We start from the raw sequence: 16,170 nt of genomic DNA, 5'->3' as shown, positions 1-16,170 counted from the left end.
AACTTGCCTTCAGAAGTTGTGAGAGCTTCATCACTTGAGACTTTCAAGAAAAGGTTGGACTGCCATTTGTCAGAAATATTGTAGGGTCTCCTGCTTGAGCGGGGGTTGGACTAGATGACGTATAAGGTCCCTTCCAAATCTGTTAATCTGTTATCTGATAGATAGATAGATAGATAGATAGATAGATAGATAGATAGATAGATGATAGATGATAGATAGATAGATAGATAGATAGATAGATAGATAGATAGATAGAGTCCAGTATTTTGCTTTGTTTCCCCCCTTATTAGTCTCAGGGAGGAATAAAAACAAGAGAAGAATTATTCCTATCTCAATACTTTCAGGGTGCTCCCAGCTCTTCAAATGTCTTCTCCAGTGCAGTGACATTTTGAGAAGCGGGAGAGTCATAGAAGTAAAGTAGCTTCATGTGAGACGTAGACCAATTAGATTATTAGAATGCTTGTCAAATCAGTTTTATTTCCTAGGCTTCAGATCCCTCATCCCTGATATGTTTTTTTTCCAACAACAAAACAATTTTTGGCCTTAATCAAAATATTTAGAATTGGTCTTATTCATATATGAACAAAATCTGGCTTACAACAGGGTTGACTTTCTATTTGACAGAAAATATGTTCAGCCAGGGGGCTGTGACAGGATAGATAAATATCATAAATAAATACATAAATAATGTGTTCATAATACACAGAAGAAGAGAGGATAAAGATTATTTTCCCCTTAAAGTTTTTCCCCCTTTTTCTGCCTTGTGTATTAATTACACTAGCTTCCAAATTCCACCAGCTGCTGCCAGTGCAACAGATAAACAAATCACTTTGAGGAGACATTTAGAGAGACGGACTTTGAATACATATGAGAATTCTCTGGGAATGAAGGTTTTGCAACACAGTTTTGGAGAAGGTTAGGACAAATTGATTTTTATGCATAGAGGAAAGTTAACTCCTGCACCTGTTGAAATGGGTCAATGATTTGATGGAAGCTCACATTTAAACTGATTGGAGTGGAAACCATTTATTTTAATCTACTTATGTTTGCTTTGTAGAAGAAAAGTGATTAATGTTTAACCAATGAAAATAAAAAAGTCAAATGGACATCATTTTGTGATGTTTGGGTAAATCAGATATGATATGTACTGTAAATGGGCAGGAGTTTCATTGTGCTGCAGACTGAATGAATGACTCAGGAATGTGTCATCATTATAACCTGCCATAACATATCACATCATGGGCCCACTCAACAGCAGTCAGGATGAGAGACTGTTATCTCTTCTGTTTACTAACAGAATAAGGTCATTTTTACTCACATGTTCTTAATCACACTTGTTTAAGGCATCAAGTAATGACATCATGGTGGAAAAGATAATTTAGCTCAGGAATGTCAAACTCGCTGTGTCACTTTTTCCCCTTCACTAAAAAGGGATCGGCGTGGCCAGCACGTGACACCCCTGGGTGTCCATGGGCAGCGAGTTTGACACCCCTGATCTAGCTGATAGATAAGCAAAATGCTAGAGTCATTTTTTATTTTAATATCCTTTTTAAAGTTTTTAGTATAGAGTTTTTTAAAAAAGAATATGTACCATTAAAGGAGCCATGATGCAGTGCAGTGATTAGAATGCAGTATTGCAGACTAACTCTGCCCACAGCAAGGAGTTGGATCCTGATCAGCTCAAGGTTAACTCAGCCTTCTATCCTTCTGAGATCGATAAAATGAGGACCCAGATTGTCAGGAGAAATATTCTGACACTCTAAACCGTACTATTGGAGTGGCATATAAGTCTAAATGCTTTTGCTATTGCTAAACTTATGTGTGGTAAATATTTTAATAGTGTATGCTGTCACCTAGCATGAGATAAATATTAATTAAATAGCACAGCTGTGTTAAAATCTATTTTATTAAATCATCTAAGCTTAGTATATTAGACAAGAGAAGGTACTAGATCTTTAATTAACTTGTTAAGCCTGTCAACCTAGAGTCTAAGGTCATAAATGTAAAGAATAAATCAATAACTGGCCACCATTAACTTCCCTCATAATATTTTCTTCACAGTAAAAATAAGTCTCAATGGAATGGCCATTTTTTTTAAAAAAAACAAACTGATTCATTCTACCTTAAAATCTGAGGCTACTGTTGAAAAAGGATCTGCCATAACTTCTACTTAAATTGGGAAGAAACAAGAGTGTAGACAAAGTGCTGGAAGGAAAATGGCTGATTACTGTAGCCATGATTCATTTTGTCTGTTGCCATATTAATTGAAAGTGATCAAAATTATTGTTCTATTCAGATAAAGATTTGGAGAAGATAGATTTGATTCAGTTGAAAGTCATTTTGATGATATGGATTACCTGCAGTTACCTAGACATGGATTTAATATGAAAATTTGATATTTGTCAGGACAGAGATGGAAAGTGTACTTTGTTAGAGCTATTAAAGTGCTCTGGATAAAGACTTCATATTTTGGAATAAGGTGTGATCATTGTTTGACTAACTTTCAACTCTATTTCTCTCTTATTATTGGAAGTGAAGGGGAACACTTCTGAAAATTCTGAGTTTCTGAGAACCATCCATAAAACTAAAAATGAACTTTAACAAAAAGGAATTAAACCAGGGATGTAAAACTCAGTGCCCATGGGCTGGATGCATCATGCACTGGCCACACCCACCCCTGGTTTAGCGAAAGGGGAAATAGTGATACATCACATGAGAAAAACGTGTTGTCGCGAGTTTGACATCCCTGAGTGAAACCTTTTCAGCAAGTATTATATCAGAATGGATAATTCTTTATGCATTAAAGGAGCCATGGTGGCACAGTGGTTAGAATGCAGTATTACAGGCTCTCTGCTGACTGCCATCAGTTCAATCCTGACCAGTTCAAGGTTGACTCAGACTTCCATTCTTCTGAGGTTGGTAAAATGAGGATGCAGATTGTTGGGGGCAATATGCTGACTCTGAAAACCACTTAAAGAAGGATGTAAAGCACTGAAGCAGTATATAAGTGCTATTGCTATTACAATTGCATTATAAATACATCATTGAACATTATGAAAACCTTTTTCATAATGTCTTAGATATACAGTACTTCTGGATGATGAGGTTTCTTTAAAATAGATCTGTAAAAGTTGGGTTGAGGTAGTTTTCTTAGTTTTCTTAGTTAACAATTGATTTCTCTGTTTAAAATCATGTTATGCTTGCAACAAAAATGTAACTATTCAAAGATCAAGGAAGCTACAATAACCTCAGGTACCCTTTGGTATTGTAATTTAATTTTATGTGATTCTGAGGAAGGGAGCAAAAGATAGATAACAAGATGGCTAAACATATCAAAAGGGTAGTGTAAAAGGGGTTCAACTTTTAATACTTTAATACTAAAAGAAGGTAGATGCAAGATAGGGTATTAGCCCAAAATCCAGATTTGGGCCTTTCTTACTTATGCAAATGTAATTTATCCATGATTTATAAAGTATATTTTCCATGCAATCCTTCACAAATCTGTACTCAGAGTTGTTGGTCTGATGAGCTGGGAGCCTGATAACCACTATTTTAGGGCATTTTAACAAAAAAAATATTTTGGGTCTTCATTGTTTAAATTTATTTTACAGTAGATTGCCTTTTTTCAGACAGGAAAGGATAAAATAATTATAAGATGCTTTTTGGAGAGATTACAATTATATCTATTTTATTTTCTTAATTTGTTTTTGCGTGTATTGTTTTATTTTCCTTGGGAACTACTATCTGCAAAGGAGGCTCAGATGAGAAGGAAGAGGAGAAAAAGATGATAATCATATTTTAATTTAAATATTTAACTTTACTTGACATTTCTGAGCTCCTGGTCTTTCCATATTTTCCCCATCCATTTTCTTTCTTAACTGCCAGAAGAATGCAGCTGGAAGTTTGTTTGTTTGTTTTTTTTTAAATTTGATTTATATGCCGCCCTTCTCCGGAGACTCAGGGCGGCTTACAATGCGTTAAGCAATAGTTCCAAGTGTCCCAGATGTTCAGATATCAGCTTCACTATTTCACCTAATGAAATTAGGCCTGGCTGTTCTATATAGCAGATGTCATAACTTCCCAATAAATACCTTTGCTGCGGAAATTGAGCAATAAATTAAGCTTCTCAGAACGGCAAATGGTACAACTTCCATGCAGAATATACAACTGACATAAATTGGGATCAATTTGCTCTGCATTTATTAACTAATTTGCAAACTTCATTATCTTTTGTGATATAATCAGAATTGGGGACTTAAAGTAATACCTGTTCATAAAGCTGGACTGGGAAACCTATAGTCCTCCAGGTTTTACTTTCTTCAGCCTCAGCTATCATAGACAATTATAAAAGATGATTAGAACTATTTTATAACTTTTGAAAAACTATATTATTGCTGATCAGGCACTGTTTTTATCAGATCTGCTGAAGTATATACAATAATAGATTCTTAACAGAGGGCTTTGAAGTTTACTTTTGTTGTTGGCTTTACCTGTTAACTGATTTTTCTTATGGTGGTAAGTCGAATTGGTTGGGCAAATAGACCTGTAGAAGTGTATAAATTGTATAAATCCGTTTTGCAAGTGGGAAAACTATTATTGTTGAAATATATTTATCAGTATTCAACTAGGAGGGCAAATATATGTGTATTTTTTTTCTTTTTTAATGCACATTTTTATCTTGTTTAATTTTGTTTGTTGTTTTCTTTTTTTTCTGTTGAACTTTGCATTCTAACTTTGGAAATAAAATAAAAGCTACCATATAAAAAAAAGAATGCGAACAAGCAGTGTGTTTTGCAGCAGGAAAAAAAGGCCTATGCAGTATTGTGGAAACTACTCAGCAAAGAGTAATATGTCTGAAGACACTGCATTTGATGACTTCTGATACTGGATGTGGGTTTGAAATTATTTAGCATCCTGTAATATGATAAAGATTTTGGAGTCTTGAAACTTTGTTATCAGTGTTTTAATATCCTCTTTCTCATATTCTCTTTTCTACTTTCTGGAAGCTATCAATGTTGTAGAACAGTGATGGCTAACCTTTTTGCCATCATATGCCAAAAATGGGGTCGTGTGGGGAGGTCGCGCATGTGGGCCCACACCCATAATTCAATGCCCCCCCAGCGCCTCCTCTGTGCATGCATCTGTGACTCCCTGCATGTGTGCATGACCCCACTGCGCTTCCCCCGCTTTTGGCACGCAACAGCAAAAAGGTTATTGGTGGGCCCGGTAGGCCCCTTTTTCGCCCTCTTCAGGCTCTAGAGGCTTTCTTGGAGCCTGGGGAGGGCAAAAAACGGCCTTTCCCATCTCCCGGGAACCCTCCAGTGCCCGGAAACGGCCCATTTCCCGACTTCCAGTGGGATCGCAAGGCCCAAAAATCAACTGGCCAGCATGCACATGTGCATTGGAGCTGAGCTAGGGCAATACCTAGCACAGATATGGCCACAGGTGGCACACGTGCCATAGGTTCGCCATCACAGTTATAGAGTAAAGTGAATTACGAGATTTGTATTAGTTTTGATGGAATAAAAACTGAACAAGGATAACGAGGGTTCTCTCAATGGCTATTAGAAATGAAGACTACATAGATGATTAGAATACTTTGTCTCAAAAGGCCAAATCTGTTATCCTTTGACTCTAACCAGAACAGTAAAGTCAAAGGCTGTGAAGCTATGAAAAAGAAAGATATTTTGGGGGAGTTCTGGTAAATGGGAGAAGGACAACTTTTCATGTACTTTATTGAATTAACAGAAATGTTACTTAATGAATCATGAGCTGGAATGCAAGACAGGAAGAAATCACTCCTTAAACAGTAGTGCATTCACATGCATGAATGGCTCTTCAGTTCACATTCTGTAATCTAAAGTAGGCTGTCTTTACTGACAATGTATTCCTTAAGTTAAGTCCTCTTGCTACCAACATTCATAGGAAAAAAGACAGAGTGAATTAAAAGAAACCTGGTAAATGTGGTGGCTGTACCAGTGTTGATGGAAAAACTTAAATGTAGGAGAGAGAAATAGGAAATCCTTGTTCTGTAATTTACAGTGAAATGTTAGTAATCTAGAAAATGTTATGAAGATGTCTACTATCACAGTAGCCTCTAGTTAACCTAAGAGAAAATATATTTCCTTTATGTGTATGTCTCTCCTCATGAGAAATATTTGATTTTTTACAGCAGATTGAATTTAATGAAGAAGAAAATTATTCAAAAGGAAGAACTTTCCTTCCTTCTTTCATTTCATTCCTATATATCAGTCAGTGGCAACACTGGTTGGAAATTTTGAAAACTGTATCCCAGTTTGGAAGGTATTAGGTTGGAAAAATCTAATATGGATGTGGTCCAATCAGTTCTACTGATACTTAACATTTCTCTCCCTCCCTCCCTCCCTCCCTCCCTCCCTCCCTCCCTCCCTCCCTCCCTCTCTCTCTCTCTCTCTCTCTCTCTCTCTCTCTCTCTCTGTGTGTGTGTGTGTCAGAGAAAGAGACAGACAGAGATAGAGTCCAAATTTTAGCTCATTAGTCTCTTTTACTCAACCTTTTTTGAAAATGGATTTTTTTTTCCTGGACTGGAATATGAAAGACACCTGTGTCATTCATTTATAAAATGGTATTCTTTGGCCTAAGGCAATTTGCTTCATGCCTTGCCAGCTTTAGTTGTCATTTCTGATAGTAGTAGTTGATAAATATATTTTCTTCTGCATAATTGAGATCTAAGCTCTGTTATTCACAGAATAGTCAGTCTAGTAACAGAGTAGGCATGTATCAACTGGAAAAAATGAAGAAAGGACAAATGCATTCGTAGATTTCTGTTGAATCTCACCAAAAGCTTTACCTGGTCTTTTTTTTTTTCCTTCCAAGATGGCTATAAAAAGCCATGTTCTAATCCAGAAATTATCACCAAATTCATGTGTTTGCCTGAATCTTTTAGAACTTGATATTATAAGATAGAATCAGACAGCTATTTGCATTTTGTGCATCCTCAGACCAGTTTGGTTACCACCTGTATTCTCCAGCCTTATTATGTTGAGTAATGAGTGCAGGATTTAGGGAAAAACTGGGGGAAAAATGTAAGATGGATGCAATTACAATTCCCCTTTATACCTCTCAGCTGAATGCATGGATATTGGGCAAAGGAGAAGAGTGGATGAATCATAGGTGTTTAGAATAGTGGCAGACAATTTGTGGCCCTTAATTCCTCTATTTTGCAGCCCTCAGAGTCTAAGGACTATTGGCTTTATGCCTATTTCCCATCTCTGCCTTATTACACTTTCTGAACAAAGAAACATAACAATTCAATACAAGCCCATAAAATGATCTCTTTAAGGAGATGCTGATAGGAAGCACATGTGGGCCTAATAGACATCTGAATCAGCTTTTCTGCTTGAAAGCAAGACCACTGTGCAGGTGTACTCTTCAAACTTTCCGCATTTGTCATTCCTCTCAGCTATTAGAACTAAAATCGTAACGATATTTTTAAGTAAAGTTGTCATTTCCACTTTATTCCCTGTCCATCTTCATGCAGACCCTTCAGGTTGCTATGGTTTTCTCTTCATATCTTATGCTTGCATATGCTTGCATATGCATAATATGCATATGCTTTGTTACTTGGCTTTTTTATCCTGATAATTTTGCTCTCAAACTTTTAATATGATATAGGCCTTTCCTGGATTTTTAAAAAATCATCTTTTTAGAAAATTTGTTCTTTCAGAGAGAAAAAAAATGGATCCAAATACTGAAAACAGGTAGTCAAAGCAACAATGCAGAGAACTCAGTAAAGGTATCCAACTTTAGTTCATTCCAGATCATACCACAAGACCAAATGTGGATCCAGCCTGGAACAGATCTGAGCAGCATTATCTGCCAAATAGCTAGAATATTCTTCACAGAAGCCTGCAGATGATCCAATGTGCCCCCTCCACCCCAACAATAGGAACAAGATCATTATAAAAAGCCTTTTTTTTGGTCAAAAGGGCATAATTTTTAAAAATGGTGAAGGATATCCATTTTGTAGTGGGTGAGGTGAAGCATTATGACTGTCAGCCCTGTTCAGCCAACATAATTAAGCTTTAATGCATGATACATATATTTCCAATTGAATATGCAAATAATTCCTGCATGAATTCCATCTAAATAAGACACAATTTTTAAGATTGGCAGAAATATTTGCATGCATGTCTGCATACTTATTGCTTCTATTTTATTTCTGAGCAGAAGTCATCTAGCTTATTATAGTCTTTTCTTTGGTGCCAGATGTGAAATTCAAACCAGTAATTAATTTATTAAATACATACATACAATACATTCATTGATACATACGTGGGTATGTTTGTTTTCTTTTCTTTCTTTCTTTTTCCTTCCTTCCTTCCTTCCTTCCTTCCTTCCTTCCTTCCTTCCTTCCTTCCTTCCTTCCTTCCTTCTCATCAGTTGTTTCTATGAAGTAGTTGCTGAGACACCTGTCAAATATTCCCAGTTTACTGTTTTTTCCAGTCCTATTGTAATGGTTCATGCTCATTTTCATCATTAAAAATATCCAGTACACTTTTTTCTTCTTGGAGCAAACCTATTGTCTCTTGTAAATATAAAAACCTACCTGTTTCCTAATCAACATTATTTATTGCTATGTTAAATGGGTGGTGGTGGTGTTTTCCCAATGGATTTTTTCTTAAAAAATTGATTTACAAGCTCATATTGCACTTCACAAATTTAAATAGGTTTCATTTTTTGCTTTATTACATCATATTATTCTTCTATTCAGTTTATTTACATGCTTACTTTTCATAGATATTCCCTTGAAAATCAATTGCAGATCAACCGTAGAGTTGACGAGTTGGAAGTACCGTCTCAAAAGAACATCTATGAACTTCCAAAGACAAATTTAACTTGTAAGTAGTACAGGAGATTCTGACATATGGTTCGGAATGTTCATATTGACTAAAATAATGGAATATGAATTTTGCTAGATGAAAGAATCTGAAATATTTAAACTAAGTGCTATCCTAATATTTATGATAATTATGCCCAGTAAAATTTGGTCAGTGTGGATTCTGAACTTTTTGAGTCAGAACATTCATATAATGATTTAGATAATTTTGAACCAATTCCCTCTTCATCTATGCTTCCTCTAAATTTGTCTTAGAATTTTTAGCACTGTGGAAAGAACTTCTAATTTCACTTCAGACAATGAAAGAACATGTATAATGTAACTAAGGTTTCACTATCTTCAACATGAAAAAGTTTTATTCAGAAAAATATAAGTACCGCTCTGCAGGAAAAAATAGGGTTAAGGGTCAAATTGTGATGAATAATACAGGCTAAATAAAATAATCTTTCAAAGCATTTTTCTGCTTTCTTATTTATTGACAGTTTTTTTAATACAACACAATGAAATGATGATAAGTACATAAGATAGTATAAAAAAGCCATTTGAACCCTTCCCTTGGTTAAGACACTTACAGCAGATAAGAACTGCCCCACCCCAATCCCTCCTCAAAAAAAAAAAAAAAGAAAAAAAGAAAAAAAAACCACCCCACAAAATAAATAGAAATTAATAAATAGTTAACGAATCACTGCACAGCCCTTAACTCTTTGATTGCCGGACAAGAACCAAAAAAAGACGATTCTAGCATATGACATTTTATTTTGTGGTTAAAGGTTGATGCAGCAGTTAATGGGTTATTATACTATTGTAAACATAAGTATTTTGTTGAAAAAATGCTGAGTTATGTAAATGATTTACAGCAATATGATTAATATCATGACCCTTGACCTTTAATTATGCAATATCATAAAGAATAAAACAATAATTTGATGAACTGGTACAGAGATTAATTAACCCATTTTATTTAACAGTGCATTATGAGACTTTGATTTACTAATAAAAATAATGTATGTATAATAAAACACTGTTAAACTCATCAAGAAAAAAAAATCTCTTGAAGCACCACAAATATTTGCCTGATTATATCTGATGGCCTTTAATATTATACACTTTAGCACCATTTAAGTCAGCCTTGCTTTCGCACACAAACAAATATTGTGTTTGTCCATAGAAAGTACTTGAAAGAATAACATGTCATTTGTTAAATGATTAATGGAAAAATGTTTTGAGAAGAAGACAGTAATGTTGTTTAATTTTGTTCAACTGTCGTATGGTAAATTCATAGAATTTGTTCTTTCTTTACCTGCAACACTCTGAAACAAGTCAGAAGGGAAAAAAATATTGTGTTTATATTTCTACGCATAAGTATATAGGTCTGTCTTGCTTGTTAGCTTTTTTATAGCAATTACACTTGCCTATAAAAGGACCAGCCACTTACTGAAGAATATTACAACTTGTAGGCAGGGGGTAGGGTGGGGTTAAAAACATAAAGTGACACTAAAGTTCCTATATTCTTTTTTGTCTTGTCTGTAGGGATAACATCAAATACATTTTCAGCTGTCATATTGTAAGTGTGAAAGTAGAATTAAAAAAGGAGAGGGTTGATTTCTCATAATTAGATAATTTATTACTTCTAGGTCAAAATCTTGCTCTTCATCCCTAGAAGCATAAAGGAATCACATCAGAATAAACCAGAATAAACAGAATAAAATAGTTAAGTGCTCTAGAATGTTCCACTTTCTACTATATTGTGTTAATTGATTGGCCTTCAAGTTTCTTGCTTGTATCATGTGCCTTACAATATAGAGGTTTGCTGGAAAAAGTTACTTTTTCTTGCAAAGTATGATAAACATCCTTGAAGTAAAGGAAACCACTGATGTAAATCACTTACCGAAAAAGAAAACGGGACAAAGCTACAGAAATTCAGATGATCACTAGATGACAGCAACTGGTAAATATTAGCTGTGTTTCTTTGCTGCTATCAACTGTCTGACTGGATTTTTTTCAGGTTTCGTATGGCAGCTCTAATACAGATAGTGGTGGTGGTAGTGTTTTTATTTTTCAACAGATAATGTGTATAGGAAAAACCTAAAAGCAAGAGAGTAAAAAAGGAAATACTTCCCTTTCTGAAATCAATTCCTTCCAGAAATTGCTGATGAGGTATGAGGAAACAATCATATTTTAGTTGTGGACTTGGGCTAAATCAGCATGTAATTTTGAATAAATATTTATAAATCTTTCTTTTAATGCATATAGGTAAGTATCAGGATTGTGCACACATAAAAAATGATTCATAATAGCTTTGAATATTGCAAGTGCAGCACCTTTCCCTGCACCTCAAGTCTGAAAAAGTGACATTGCCGAAAGAAACTCACTCATTAAAATTAATGTGATTCTTAAAGCAAGTGGAACCATTTTTCAGGTTTCTACAAAAGCCTGAAAAGAAACTATTTTATTGAATAGCAGGAAAGTGTTGGGTTTGTTATCAGGTTGAAAACTCCAGAGTTTTGAAGATGAAGAACCCTAGAAAATGTCTATTAAAAAAAACAACAACTCTGGATTTGTTGTTTTTTTAGAAATGACAAACAGATCAATCACACTAGATGTGGCAAGAATAGGTCACCTTCACATTGGCCCTATATAGCCTACCTCCCATATTCCTTAAAATAAACTGCTGAAGTTTTAAAATTTCCAACTTTTCTTAAAGATCCTCAAGATGTTTAGAGCTGGAAAGAGGTGATGTTAAAGAGGGGATCAGACTGGAGAAAGCTGCATTAAAGGCCATGGCAACATCATGTAGTTGAATAGTCTGGCAGCGTATGGATTAGATAGCAAAGCTACGACAGAAGCCTCAACAATGCAGAAACACCACCATAAGACTCTTAGTCATAAAGTGAAAATAAGTGGCAATCTCAGGCTTAGGTAGAATTGTGTCAGTGTTTACAGAATTGTCTGACCAGAGCTTGTTGAATCATCAAGCTGGTGAGTGCATATTCAGAGAATCTAAATGGAATTCTACAAAATAGTAAAGAGTTTGACAGATAAAGGAAAGGACCAACACCTAACATATGTAATGATGAAGCTGTAAGGCACCCATAAAATGTATGCTATTATTATTATTTAAACCCATCTTATCTTCTGAAATAATGCCAGGCAAGTAACACCTTGGACACCATACTCATGCAGGCAAGGGTATAGGGAAAAATCACCAACCTACAATATTTAACTCTGTAATTCAACTCTCTCTCTCTCTCTCTCTCTCTCTCTCTCTGTGTGTGTGTGTGTGTGTGTGTGTGTGTGTGTGCGTGTGCGTGTGTGTTGTTTACCTTAGTCTTACATTGGTGTGAGTCAATGGCAGACTGAGATCTTAAACCTAAAGACATGTCTCACCATTAGGGGCTGCTTGCACTAATTCAATCAAAGGAAATTCAATGGAAAACACAAAAATACTGTTAGCAGCCATTCAAAATTTTAAGAACCTGGTAAAATTTATTGGGAAGTGACTTTCACCCTTTATAGGATGCCAAAAAAAATTACAAGAAAAGAAAAATGCATGTCAATGAACTTGCTGAGGACTTTTTTTGCACTTCACTTCATTCACTTTACTGTCCTTATTCTATTTTAATTGGTTTGCGAATCTGTAGGACATTTTCTATATGCCTAGAGAATATCATAGCACTAATACTGAACGTTTTGCTCAACTGGAATGATATATTCTTACACCATTAACTAATAATTGACTTGAATGTTACATCTATATCCCTGCGTTAAACAGCCACATCAATATCGTGGCATGGAAATTTTGCATTTGATTATTTTTCATGAGAAACCAGCAATTTGGGAAACTAGGAGCACTATTAAATTGAAGGGTTGTGTTTAATAAATCTACTTAATTTGAGAAATAAACTTTATTTTGCCTTTTATAATAGTAAAACATTTAAACCCAGAATTTAAATACTTTGAGTATAATTAGTGGGATAAAAAGTGAGAACAGCATAGTTTGCATGTAACCCAGATATCAGCATTAATTCTGTTATCACTCTAATAACTCTTTTTAAACATATCCTTGTAACATAAAGTACAGCCAGCCTACCATGCAGCAATGTCTGACAGATTCCTGCAGTTTGTGAACTTAAGATAGTTAATGAAAAAAGAAATAGATCTATGATTTAATAAACTTGTCCCAAAGTATATGGGATTAACCATTTCCTATTCTCATCTGCTTAGTTTTTACTAAAATAATCAGGAATGATAGGAAAAACAGCTCTTGTTTTTCTTGTTATAGGAGTTACCACTTAATGTGCTTAGTTGATCTGGATGCCCAAAGCTATCAAAATATTAGAGAAGATGCTATTTGGCGAATTATATAATCTAAAGATATAAGGATCTATTAGGAATGTGCACACCAGATATTACAGATAGATTTTTGTATTAATTGATAATCTGAATCTTTTTTTTCCCAGTGGGAGACATTCACAAGCCTAGTTACAAGATGATGAATAGTGAAACTTCATTCAAGATTGTCAATTAGCACAATACATTTGCATCAACAAACCAGAACAGAATCCCTTGTGTTATATGATGCACAGCAATCATTTCAAACAGCAGAATGGTGGTCTGGTAAAATAAAATTATGCAGATAATTGAATGGAAACCTCTCAGTCCTCAAATAAAGAAATCTAAACAGCCATTAGTGAATATGATTTGAAAAATACAACTATTTTAACTAATGTAGTCCTCTGCACATTACAGTTTATACATAAGTAAAAACTCTAATGAACTCAAGGAGACGGCAAACAAACATGTATAGAATTGGGTTATATAGTACAAATATATAAGTAGCAAAACTGTACTTACTAGATTCACTTATTGCATATGTTTTAGTAGGCAAAATTGTCATGAATACTCTATTAATTATTTCCATAATCAAGTTAGATATGGAAAGTTTCAATATAACATTTAACTAGTTGATATGTTTTCACAAAATTTTGACTACATTCTTCTGCTTCTTTAAGCCATACTTTTCTCAAAAAAAAAAAAAAAGAGGGGAGGAGAGAAAAAAGAGACAGAGAGAAAAAATATTTTAAAATTTTAGTCAGAGATTTCAGAATCTCTTATTTGGAGTAATATCCTATTTTTTCCATATCAGATAATCGAATATCAAATATTTGTTTTTCTCTAAGGGGGTTAAATCTACAGTTTATGACAAACATAACATGCTATTTATCCCTTTACAATTTAGCACACCCTAACTATGCAGATAGGCTGACCTTATAATGTTGATTGAGCAATATGAGCATTTATTAAAAATAGGTTTCTATATATTATGTGTTGTTACATTGATTTACCCATTGTATCTATGATGTAGTTAGTCTCGTCTATAAAGGAACATTTGTATTTTTTATTCAAAATAAAGGATTTATTCAAAAGTCAATGCTACTTTTTATTTCTAAAATTGGAATTTTCTTGAATTTCTTACCAAAAGCTTACAGGTCTTTTTTTTTTTTAATCCATTTTTTTCTGGAATGCAATATTTTGCTTTTTATCTCATAAGGTTCCCATTTCTCAATAAATTCACACCCTTATACTGAACTTATATTACATCCACATGTCTGTGGAAGTGAAGATAAAAATTAATTTGAATAATGGGGTTACAAGAACAGAGGGCTGGGGGAAAAAATCAGTTGATTGCTTTATAAAATAAAAGAAATGGTGACATAAGTTTATCTTCTATGACAAAAGTATGCCCAAACTTTTCATATTTATGAATTCATATTATATCTAGCGGTATACATTATTACCATTCACTTTTTGTAAAACTATTGTATAACTCCAAATACAAATATTTGTTTTCCCTTATTTTTTAAAAAAATGGCTGTGCGCTTTCTCCTTCATTGTTTTTAAGGAAATCTGAAAGGGAAATAAAATATTTAAATGAAAAAGGGAATAAATATTGTCTGTTGTTGTATATTAAAGTAATGGATATATAACAGAAAAGATGCAAAGTTTATTGACTGTTATCCATCTGTCATTTTTGTGAATGTTCATAATATATCTATATTTCCATTTTCCAAATACAGATCAGCCAGTGCTGACAATCTCTTTTGGGAAGCTTCAATGGATATGTCCAAAGTTTTGATTATTCACCAAACCTGTCTGCAATCACCTGTCTTAATATATCAGTATCAACATTCACCATTAGTTTCTTGCAATAACATATAAATTTTATGGATTGGATCCAAACTCAGAATAGATTCATGCATATGATGAATGCCAAAGCTACATTGGCATTCATAATTGGCTACAGTTAAATACAATCAATGTACTTTAATTATTTTAGTTGAAATTAAGCACAAAAGAATTTGAGACAAAAGAAAAAAAAATACTATCTTAGTAGCAGAACTGATTGCTGATAGAAAACTATAATGCTTTTTCCGGTTAACTGATATGCTTTGAAAGGAAAGGGTAAGGAAATGGAGAACTCTGGGATCTGCTCACCATACGTAAGTCATGTAGTGCACCATCAGCTGAGTTAGGTATAACTGGCTAATATAATGATCTCACAGTGGTACAATTGTTAAAATACCATATATCATACCTTTAAGAGATTCCAAACCTCTGTTTGCTATGCATATGTGCTATAAACTAAGGAATTCTTTTCTCTTTCATTCTGTCATCCATTCATCAATCTGTTTATGCTGATGGGGTGTTGTTTGTGCAATCCTGTATTACATGCCTCTTTTCTTTACAAAATAAACCCTCGATTCAGAATAAAAAACAAAGCCCCAAATCATGTTCATTTCAATTATACTAATCTTCATGCTGTACTCAATAGAAATATAAATTCAAGGCAGTCCAGCTAGTCATTACCAAAAAATAATACACATATATACTTACACTCTCTATAAAATGATTTGATAATGTGGATTAGGAAATTAGTAAGAAACTGATTTCAGTCTAGTATATGTGTCTGTATTTGTGTACACACACACACATATGAACCCATACGTGTCAATGATGGCTGTTTTCAAGTATTTTAGTATTTGTATGCATTTTAGAATGCATTTAAAAGAAATCATATGTAGAAAGGACTGGTTTCACATGGAACATTTTATCAAAATTAAATAGAAATTTGTATACTGTAGCTCATTAGTAGAGTACATGTATACATAGCAATTTTTCCATTCGCCTTGTACCAGTTACTAATGCTGGGCACATTACATTGAGAAATTCTCTCCCCATGGAGTCAGTTGGAACTAAGCAGGAATAAGATCAGATTGTCTGCATATATTCCA

This window comes from Pituophis catenifer, unplaced genomic scaffold, assembly GCF_029215685.1.
Source record: "Pituophis catenifer annectens isolate HBS135680 unplaced genomic scaffold, rPitCat1.0.hap2 SCAF_3, whole genome shotgun sequence".
Classification (NCBI taxonomy): domain Eukaryota; kingdom Metazoa; phylum Chordata; class Lepidosauria; order Squamata; family Colubridae; genus Pituophis; species Pituophis catenifer.
This window is presented reverse-complemented; position numbering follows the sequence as displayed.